The sequence below is a fragment of the Typopeltis vanoorti genome, chromosome 12 (assembly GCF_054136105.1).
Source record: "Typopeltis vanoorti isolate ZY-2024b chromosome 12, IOZ_Tvanoo_1.0, whole genome shotgun sequence".
NCBI classification, from domain to species: domain Eukaryota; kingdom Metazoa; phylum Arthropoda; class Arachnida; order Uropygi; family Thelyphonidae; genus Typopeltis; species Typopeltis vanoorti.
Window position 1 is genome coordinate 70055589 of NC_143560.1, and position 11621 is coordinate 70067209.

The following is an 11621-nucleotide window of genomic DNA, read 5'->3' on the forward strand; positions in this document are numbered from 1 at the left end:
TACGGGAATTGTGATGAATGAAGTGGAGGTGAATAGTCTATTACAGAACCTTAATGTGAATACATGTGTGGGATTGGATGGTATACCGGCACGGGTCTTACTTGAAGCGGCTAAAGAATTATCAGTGATCTTGACTGTGTTGTTTAATCTGAGTCTCGGGTCTGGTTTAGTCCCGAAGGTGTGGAAAGAGGGGAAAAATAGTTCCACTGCATAAAGGAGGATCCAAGACTATTGTTGCAAATTACCGACCGATCAGCATATCAGGGGTCATTGTCAAGGTCTTGGAGAAAGTAGTCAAGGGAAAAATACAGGAATGGATTGATGAAAACGAGATACTGTACAGGGGACAGCATGGCTTTGTGAAGGGTAGATCATGCCTCAGTAACTTGCTCAAGTTTTATAACACAGTGACGGCTGAACTGAATAAGGTTAATGGGTTTACAGTGATACTGCTGGACCTGGCTATGGCATTTGACAGGATACCACATGGAATTCTAATCCGTAAACTACAACATATGGGAATGGATATAGGGTTGGTGAGATGGATAGGTGGGTGGTTGGTGGAGAGATATCAGAGAGTAGTTTATTCAGGAGTTGAGTCCAAAAGACGGCCTGTGACTAGTGGTGTGCCGCAGGGTTCTGTTCTTGACCACCGCTGTTTAATTTGTTCATTAACGATATAGGGAAGGATCTAAGAGGAACGGTTCATTTGTTTGCTGATGATGATGCAAAGTTGGGTAGGGCAATAGTGAATGCAGAAGATGTCAAAATCTTGCAGGATGATTTTGATAGATTGGAGTTCTGGGCTAAGGAGAATGGATGTCAATTTAATGTGACAAAATGTGAGGTTATGCATTTTGGGGTGAAAAGATTAGCAGCAGTATACCACATTGGTGGAACTATACTCCAGGAGATTGATGAGGCCAGGGACTTGAGAGTGGTGGTGGATAGGGAGATGAAGTTTAGAAGGCACATTGCAAAAGTGGCTAAATCAGCTCATCAACTCACTTGATGAGCTGATTTCTGAGTGTCTGAGTGTCTCAATCATAAAGAGATATGATTGAGACACTTGGTTGTTGAAAAATACTTTGACGAGCAGAGACAAGCAAGTTATTGTACCTCTGTATCGAGCCTTGATAAGACCTCATCTCGACTACTGTGCCCAGATTTGGTCACCTTGGTTTCTTCTTGATGGGGAAGAGGTGGAGAGGATCCAGAGGCGAGTGTCCAAGATGATAGCAGGTCTATAGAATGAACCTTATGAGAACACGTTGAAGATTTGTGGATTGCCGAAATTAGTTGATAGGCGGAAAAGGGGAGATATGATTGAGACATTCAAATTGCTAAAGAGTTTCTATAGGATTAATTCAAAGGATATTTTTGTGATCAGGACTAGTGGTGGGAGAACCAAGGGACAGCTATGGAAGCTGGGAAAGAGTGTGGTTAGCAAGGTGTGAGAGCTGGATTCTTTACTTTTAGAGTGGTAAATGAGTGGAATAAGCTGCCAGAGTCTGTTGTGGGTGCTATGATGGTGAGTGAGTTCAAGGGAAGGTATGATAAATACTGTTAGAATGTCGTATAGTTGTGTGGACATGATGTTTAGGGCCTCCCTCGATGAGTCTAAGGACTCCCTGGAGTCGCCCGTAATAACAATAATAATGCTCGGCCCCCTCCAAGAATAAATCCTGAGTGCGCTACTGATTGTAAATATGTTTTAGTGTTTCAATATATGGTTTCTCAGTTCCCTGAGTTTCAAGAGCTTTTAGTGTTGCAGATGTTTTAACTGAATCAAATGCTTTTTCATAGTCTATATAGGCCAGACATAAGGATTTATTGTATTCAATTGATTTTTCAATGAGCTGTCTTAACTTGTGAATATGGTCCAAAGTATTGTAATTCTTTCTAAAAAAAATTTCATTATTTGCAGAATATGTGAAATACTATTTCCCATAAAAGGGATAATTTCAGTCCATCACTTCTGTTTAGATTTGGACAACATAGCAAGGCTTCACAACTTTCTTTATATAGGTGTTCCATAAGATAATTACTTTTATGAAGGCCCTTAATTTTCTTCTAAAGGATTCAATGTCTGGTAGAGATTGCATGTTCTGCAAGTCTCGGCTGTTCAGGCTCATGGAATTTAATACACTTTAGATGTTCATCATGACATATAGTCATCGATCTACGAAATTGGCCAAAATATGATAACCCACACTGGCAAGGAATTTAATAGGCATGTACCAAAGGCACAAGTTTATCTTTTTCAGAGCCTAAAAAAGTAGACATCTAGTTAAAAAGGGTGAAAGGGCACTTGTAGCCAATTGACCTAAGTAGTTTGGCTATACCTGCAGAGATTCCTTCACAACATCATTCCTACATCAACAAAATTGATCCGGGAAGATGGATTGGCAGTGGAACTGCACCCTCTTCATTAAACTAGCTCACATGTAGCCCTGACCATTTAACCCATGACCAGGAATCAACAAATATGCTTGCATGTTGCGAGTAGATTTTGCTAGTTGGCGAGTAGCTGTATACTGTAGAACATAAAATAGTTTTTATTTAATAAAAAATAAATTTTTAAAAATAGATTTTGTTAACTTTAAGAAACCATGGAAGAATATACATAATATGAATGACCAACAAATAAAAGTAATAAAAATAAATAAAAGACCAGTAATAAATTATATTTTCTTAAAAATCTGTGGTTTTTTTTTTTTTTTTTTTAGTATTCTTCCTATTTTTATTATTCATTGTTCTCCACAGCACCAATAATCAGCAACATGGAGTGGAAGGGACAGGTAGGATTTTGCATGATCTGATCAAAAATATCCGAACACCATTTGTAATAGTGGATATGGCTATATACATCATAACCAGTGGTAAGCTATAAGGAGCTTGCGCAAGCCCTTTGTTAAATTTTTTTCAAATTTGCGAGCCCCTTGTTCTTCTTGTTTAATCTTGTAGAACTAGAAAATACCACCGTGGAATGTATACATGCTACTGTAATTGTACTTTAAATCATATGGATTTTCTGATAACTATATAAAAAATCATTTCATTGCATTTTGTTCTGATGGAGCTAGTGTAATGTTAGGAAACAAATCAGGTGTTGTAATCAAACTTCTACAAAAATTTCCAAACGTTGTGATTTGGCATTGCACTCATCGTTTACACTTAGCATTAGACGATTTGATAAAAAACATTAAAGTAATAAATCATTTTGAAATATTTAGGGTTAAATTATATGCTTTTTATCATCAATCACCAAAAAATCTACGAGAATTAAATCCGATTGCAAAAGACCTTGGTATCGAAATTTTAAAGATCGGCCATGTGTTTGGACCACGATGGGCAGCTTGCAGTTTACGAACGGCTCTTGCTTTGTGGAGAAATTACCCAGCTTGATGCAAGCATTTTGCATCGAACTATAAATATAAGAGCTTTTTAAACTGACTTCTCAATTTAGAATTTTTAAAAGATCTAGCATTAATGATTGATATCCTATGGGAATTATCATATCTGTCAGAAGCTCTGCAAAGTCGCTATATAAGTATTATAAGGGGGCCTTTTTTCTTTTCTTTTCTTTTCTTTTCTTTTCTTTTTTTTTTTTTTTTTTTTTTTTTTTGCTTGACAATGCGAGCCCTTTGTTAAAATTTTAATAGCTCACCGCTGATCATAACCATGGTTCATTATTGTTATTATTTGTTATTATATGGACAACTGCATGGAATCCACAGCCTCTCTCTTTCATCGAGGAAGACCCTGAATATTATGCCAAATACTATCCAACATTCCTGCAATATCTATCATACTTTGCTTTGAACTTGTTCACATGGCACCCGCAAAAGACACTTGCAACCTATTCCACTCATGCACCACTCTACAAGCAAAAAATCTAGTCCTTATCCCCTTGGCTTACCACATACTTTGCTCAATTTCCAAGGATGGTCCCTAGTTCTCCCACATCCAGACCTGTTCTGAAAAATTTTTTCTCTGTGTTAATCCTGTAAAAACTCAGTGATGTATATGTCTCAATCATATCATCCCTTTTCTGCCTGTCAATCAATTTATGTAACCCACAAATCTTCAACCTATCTTCATAAGGCGCATTACATAGACCTGCTACCATCTTTATCACTGATCTTTGGATCCTCTCTACCTCCTTCTCATCCCCAAGAATGGAGTCTTACCAAGATCCTATAAAGAGGTATAATAACCTTCTTGTCAGAGGGTTCATCAGGGTGTTCTTCAATAACCGAGTAATCTGATGAGCTGTTTTAGCTTATCGAATTCTTTCATATTGGTATAAAAGGAAACAAAAGGTCTTGCTTCCTTATATTGAAGAGCTCAGTGACTTTGGACATACATTATTATAGGGTGCCACCTTTGCAACAACTCAGTTCAGGAAATATCTGCTCTGATCAACTATAAATGAAGTTATTGTGAAGTGGAATTGCCTAGGAGCAACAAGAGCAATCGCAACTTGATAATCCACATAAATTCACAGAGCAGAACTGCTGAGTACTGAAAAATCGCCTACCATTGATTGAATTTCTTGCTACTGAGTTCCAAACTCACTGCAACTAGTTGAGCAGCAGAAATGCCTTCTCTAGAGTGATGTTTCACCATCTGGCAGTCTGATGGACAAGTCTATGTTTGGCAGATGCCAGGAGAATGCTACCTGCCTAAATGTTATGCGCCAGCTCTGAAGTTTGGTGCAGGAGGCATCATGGTCTGGGATTGTTTTTCATTGTTCGAGTTGGCCATTTAGTTCCAGTGACATGTAGAATCTTAATGCTACAGCTTATAATGACATTCTAGACAATTCTGTCCTTTCTTTCAACTTTATGGCAACAGTTCGGTGAAGTGTCTTTTCTCTATGTACCAACAATGCCCATCCACAAAGTGAGGTCTGCAGTAATGGTTTGATGGAGTTTTGAAGAACTTGACTGGCATGCTCAGAATCCTGATCTCAACCAGATCAAGCACTTGTGGTATAAATTGGAATGCCGTTTATGAGTCAGTCTGGCATCAGTGACTGACCTTATTAATGCTCTTGAAGAATAGAAGAGAATTATTACAGCAGTGTACCAAAATCTAATGAAAGTCTTCTCAGAATATCGAAGCCTTTACAAAAGCAAAGGATAGACTAACTCCACATTAATGTTTCATGGTAGAGTGAGAGTTGGGATGTGCAAATGTCTGGATATTTTTGATCAGTAGTGTATGCTAATACAAATATATTATATTTACCACGTAACTTAGGGATGACTACATGATTTCCACCAACCAGAAATATCAAGTCTTGCATCTCAAACCAATAGAAGATCTATTAGCATAAAACAGAAGCACATTGTATAATAAAACCTAAACAAAATGATTCCCTCTATTCATTCTAACAGTGAACATATGTTGAAAGTTTATTTTCCACTTGGTTAGAGTATAATAAATTTAGTTTAATCCTTTATCCAAGTGTGAGCAAACAAAGTTTGCGCCTGAAAGTATCTTCAGGACTGGGTTAAGGTGGTACACACCAGGGCAACTCGTTGCAAAGGTGGAGCAAGCTACCAACACTCCTATCCTAGTATCTCCTATAATGCAAAACACATCTCCTTGCGGATATGTCTATTGTTATGCATTAAGGGAAGGGCCACTACCCAGACCGGTTTCGACCTTTATTGAGGTCTCTTCAGTGGGAGCCAGGCCCAAGTCGAGATATCAGGCAGAAGCATTTGCAGGTCATCTCCACCTATAGGAATTGCCAATTGGTGTGCCACCCTTTTTTTAATAAATTACTCTGGATTTAGAGAAAGATGTTGAAAGTTTATTTTCCACTTGGTTAGAGTATAATAAATTTAGTTTAATCCTTTATCCAAGTGTGAGCAAACAAAGTTTGCGCCTGAAAGTATCTTCAGGACTGGGTTAAGGTGGTACACACCAGGGCAACTCGTTGCAAAGGTGGAGCAAGCTACCAACACTCCTATCCTAGTATCTCCTATAATGCAAAACACATCTCCTTGCAGATATGTCTATTGTTATGCATTAAGGGAAGGGCCACTACCCAGACCGGTTTCGACCTTTATTGAGGTCTCTTCAGTGGGAGCCAGGCCCAAGTCGAGATATCAGGCAGAAGCATTTGCAGGTCATCTCCACCTATAGGAATTGCCAATTGGTGTGCCACCCTTTTTTTTAATAAATTACTCTGGATTTAGAGAAAGATGTTGAAAGTTTATTTTCCACTTGGTTAGAGTATAATAAATTTAGTTTAATCCTTTATCCAAGTGTGAGCAAACAAAGTTTCCGCCTGAAAGTATCTTCAGGACTGGGTTAAGGTGGTACACACCAGGGCAACTCGTTGCAAAGGTGGAGCAAGCTACCAACACTCCTATCCTAGTATCTCCTATAATACAAAACACATCTCCTTGCGGATATGTCTATTGTTATGCATTAAGGGAAGGGCCACTACCCAGACCGGTTTCGACCTTTATTGAGGTCTCTTCAGTGGGAGCCAGGCCCAAGTCGAGATATCAGGCAGAAGCATTTGCAGGTCATCTCCACCTATAGGAATTGCCAATTGGTGTGCCACCCTTTTTTTAATAAATTACTCTGGATTTAGAGAAAGATGTTGAAAGTTTATTTTCCACTTGGTTAGAGTATAATAAATTTAGTTTAATCCTTTATCCAAGTGTGAGCAAACAAAGTTTGCGCCTGAAAGTATCTTCAGGACTGGGTTAAGGTGGTACACACCAGGGCAACTCGTTGCAAAGGTGGAGCAAGCTACCAACACTCCTATCCTAGTATCTCCTATAATGCAAAACACATCTCCTTGCGGATATGTCTATTGTTATGCATTAAGGGAAGGGCCACTACCCAGACCGGTTTCGACCTTTATTGAGGTCTCTTCAGTGGGAGCCAGGCCCAAGTCGAGATATCAGGCAGAAGCATTTGCGATACTAGGAGATTCTAGGAGATACTAGGAGATACCATAGGAGATACTAGGATAGGAGTGTTGGTAGCTTGCTCCACCTTTGCAACGAGTTGCCCTGGTGTGTACCACCTTAACCCAGTCCTGAAGATACTTTCAGGCGCAAACTTTGTTTGCTCACACTTGGATAAAGGATTAAACTAAATTTATTATACTCTAACCAAGTGGAAAATAAACTTTCAACATCTTTCTCTAAATCCAGAGTAATTTATTAAAAAAAGGGTGGCACACCAATTGGCAATTCCTATAGGTGGAGATGACCTGCAAATGCTTCTGCCTGATATCTCGACTTGGGCCTGGCTCCCACTGAAGAGACCTCAATAAAGGTCGAAACCGGTCTGGGTAGTGGCCCTTCCCTTAATGCATAACAATAGACATATCCGCAAGGAGATGTGTTTTGCATTATAGGAGATACTAGGATAGGAGTGTTGGTAGCTTGCTCCACCTTTGCAACGAGTTGCCCTGGTGTGTACCACCTTAACCCAGTCCTGAAGATACTTTCAGGCGCAAACTTTGTTTGCTCACACTTGGATAAAGGATTAAACTAAATTTATTATACTCTAACCAAGTGGAAAATAAACTTTCAACATCTTTCTCTAAATCCAGAGTAATTTATTAAAAAAAGGGTGGCACACCAATTGGCAATTCCTATAGGTGGAGATGACCTGCAAATGCTTCTGCCTGATATCTCGACTTGGGCCTGGCTCCCACTGAAGAGACCTCAATAAAGGTCGAAACCGGTCTGGGTAGTGGCCCTTCCCTTAATGCATAACAATAGACATATCCGCAAGGAGATGTGTTTTGCATTATAGGAGATACTAGGATAGGAGTGTTGGTAGCTTGCTCCACCTTTGCAACGAGTTGCCCTGGTGTGTACCACCTTAACCCAGTCCTGAAGATACTTTCAGGCGCAAACTTTGTTTGCTCACACTTGGATAAAGGATTAAACTAAATTTAGTGAACATATGTATGTTCTGTTTTCTCTTTTTTAAACAAAAAAGCGGCTTCGTGGTACAATTGGAAAAACGACGGTACATTGTGCTCTTCGATTCGAAAAGGCCTAAGTTGGATTCTTGTCATGATGGGAGGAATCTTTATATGGACTTTTTCAGTTGAAGGTGAGTTAGCCAATCTCATATGGAGGTAGCAGGGTTTTTTCTCCCTGAAACATGGGTTTTTCATCCCGCATACAGACAAATCAGCCCTTCAGAACACACGCCATTTACAGACAAAAAATACTAGCTGTGGTGGTGGTGGTTAAGGGCAGTAGATGGCATCGATGTTGGTGATTGGTAGTAGAGGTTCGGTGTAGTAGTGGAGACAGAGAGTTGTACAGTAGGTGTCCTCTCACGATGAGTCTTCAGACTCCTTGGAAGTGTCACAAATAATAATAAAATCACTTTAATGGCTATATCAACTATCACTGCAGTATGATCAGCAAATATAAAATTTCAAGTATGATTTATTATGTTATTGTTATGTCACTTCTACACAAGAGGCTGCAAGATCTATAGCAAACAATTGCAGGCCGAAGAAAGTTTTTTTTTATTTTTTATTTTTTTATTTAATTTTGTGGTTGTAGTCTCTGGAGAACTTAAAGAGGGCTGTTTTACACAGCTAAGGCATTTGGAATGAAAGATGCATGGAGGTGGCAGGTTTGGTGAGTCAACAGTTCAACTGAAAAAGGATGTTAGGCAGCTGTTGCTCTTGTTATTTGTAGGTTTAGGCAGAAATAGGGGACCAATCGCTCGATGCTGTTGGCACACTCTCCCTTGATGAGTCTTTGGACTCCCTGGAGGTATCAAATAATAATAATAATTATGGTAACACGAAACAAATACACTGCGAATGATCGCGTCAATTGCAGGCAGGGTGACCATTCAAGAAAAATATTTAGTACCAACTTATGCAGGAAAAAGGTACTAGATCTGAAAAAAAAAGTACTAAATTTTTATTTGTTTTCGTTTTATTTACTCTATTTATGGCATTTTACGGTATTAGTACCTTATTATCATAGATGAATGCAATGTAAAACCGCTAAATTAACACGTGTACGACAGATATGAAAAACAAAAGTCAAACTCACCTCACTGTAGTCATCTGTGAATCCAAGATCTGCAGTTGTCAATCATCATAACAGAAGTCCCAATTGTAACTCTCGTTCTTAACGTGTGTATTAATTTTCCATATAATTTTTGTCTCATTTTAGTGTTTAAAATAATGTAACATTAAATTTTCAGTTATTTAATATGCTATTTACATATATACGGGAGTTCTCACACACAAGAAAAACACTGGAAGTATTTATTCATTATTTTAACAGATTTTGCTAAATTAATTAACTCTTCAGAAATAGTGAAGTCTGTAGCTGATGAATGTTTCAATTTTTCTTTTGTCAAAACGAGTTCATTCATCAAGGGAGTTTGTTGTTGATTTCTTATTTTATTCTTATTTATTTTCCCTGCTGAAAATATTCTTTCAGTTGCTGCTGATGAATGAGGCAGGCACAGTACAGCTTTAACTAATGTTGCTGAATTAGGAAACATTTGTTCTCCTACAGCATTTTTCATTTTAAAAACTTTATTCCAAAACACCATGAATACTTGAACTTTATTCAATGTTTTACAGTCTTCAAAGTTGCCATTCCTTATATACATTTTCTATGTCTAAAAACTTACCGAGTCGGCTGGATTTCTCTTTTCAATGGGGTCCAAATTACGATTTGCATCAATAAAAAGTGGTTATTCATATTAAAATATTTAATTTTTCCACTTGGTTTCGCAGGACGCAGAACGATACTGTTTTGATGGGTGAAGCATAAATGCTTTTCATATTCCCCTCCATCTGAAAAGTTAAGTTCTTTGGGTGGAGAATTATTGAACTTTAAGCTCGCCCTGAAAGGGCAGTGAGATTAACTGTGTTCAGCTGAGCATAGAATTGATTTGGGTCTCTTGTATTTGCAGAAATCTGCTTCATTATAGTCTGAAGCTTGCTTTATCAGTGGGTTCGGATGATTAATTGTCTTAATGAAGAACTTTTCAGCTAGGTCATGAAGAAGAGATGTGATATAAGGAATGCTGACGTTTCTGTGAATTTGGGAGTTTCTGATAAACCACGGAGCATCCAAACTCATTCTCAGACATTTGTTTTGTATTCTCTGCAGCTTCTGAATATTTGTTTTCGAAGTATGACTCCACGCAGGAGATGTGTAAGTTATGACTGGGCGTATTACCAACTTGTATATGAGCAGTTTGTTCTGAGTATCGAATTTACTTTTTCTGTTGATCATGGGGTAGAGCTGCGCTATTGCTTTGGATGTCTTTGAACTTATGTGTTCTATATGGTTGGTGAATTGTAATTTTTTATCCAGAATTACTCCAAGATATTTGACTGTATTTGTATTCTACCATGGAACTTTAACACCTAGTAAATGTATATCTTCCTTGATTTGAGGCTTTTTTCTAGTGAACAGTATGGCTGAGCTCTTCTATGGATTGGTTTGAATTCTCCAGTCCATAAACCATCTTTCCAACATGTGAATGCTGCTTTTAATAGCTTGCTCTCTTAATAGCTAGTTTGGGGCTGGGAGATCTTGCTAATAATGCAGTGTCATCAGCATATAATGCAGTGATTGTTGAGCTTGGGTTTTGAGGGATATCAGCAATACAGATAGAAAACGGCAAAGGGGCCAAGAGTGAGCCCTGCGGCAATCCTGCCAGAACCTTGCGTCTGGTTGATACAGTTTCATTTATTTTGACTTGCATGTATCTGTCTCTGAAGTAAGAGTGAATTATTTTAACTAGATTAGTAGGCATATTGAATGTGATGAGCTTGTAGAGAAGATCCTGATTCCACACCTTATCAAAAGCCTTTGCAGCATCTAAAAAGACTGCAGCTGTATGAAGGTTCCGGTTCAAGCCTTCGGAGATGTATTCGACCAGCCTGTGGATCTGCTGAACGGTGGAGTGGTTTTTTCTGAATCCAAATTGCTCATTTGGGATTATATGTAGTTGGTCCGTTTGTGATTGAAGCCTAGTAAGGACTACTTTTTCTGCGATCTTTCCAAGGTTAGATAGAAGACTGATAGGGCTGTAGTTTTCAGGGAGTTGAGCATTTTTTCCCATCTTTTTGATTGGTGTGACATCTGCTATTTTCCTTGTTAAAGGGAAATACTGTAGTCTGAGGATGGCATTAATTATGTTGACTAGATGTACAATGGCTTTTCTGGGGAGTAGTTTAATTATTTTGTTTGTAATTCCATCTGAGCCTGGAGCTTTATTGTTGTTCAGGTGGGTTATAATGTTTATAACTTCTGTTGGAGAAGTAGGTGTGAGAGGTTCTAGGTCATCTTTTTGTTGTGTTATGGCCTGCCTAACTCGGCGGTGAATCTTGTAGATGAGATTGATGTTCAAATTTTCATATGAGGGGTTGCATTGACTTTCCAAGCTCGGCCAGAGCCTCTGCCTTTTCTTTATCAGTGTGAGCTATTCCTTTCGAGGTTTGAATTGGGGATAAAAGTTGTCTTTTGGTGCGGAAAGTTCTCAGAAACTTCCATATGGAGTTGTCCTCAGGGTTTAATTTTGTTAGCTTAGATTCCCATTCTTGGTTTCGATGTTTTTGGAGGGCTTCACGT

At 38.5% G+C, this 11621-nt stretch overlaps 1 protein-coding gene across 1 annotated transcript in view; it reads left to right on the forward strand.

Annotated features, from left to right (window-relative positions):
• The window catches only part of Coq9 (ubiquinone biosynthesis protein COQ9, mitochondrial), a 192355-nt gene extending 189545 nt beyond the window's left edge, over positions 1-2810 (forward strand). The window contains exon 9 of the mRNA XM_090401194.1: positions 2767-2810. The gene's annotated coding sequence lies outside the window, so the exon portion shown is untranslated. The remainder of the gene's footprint in view (positions 1-2766) is intronic.
• Positions 2811-11621: the final 8811 nt, after the last annotated feature.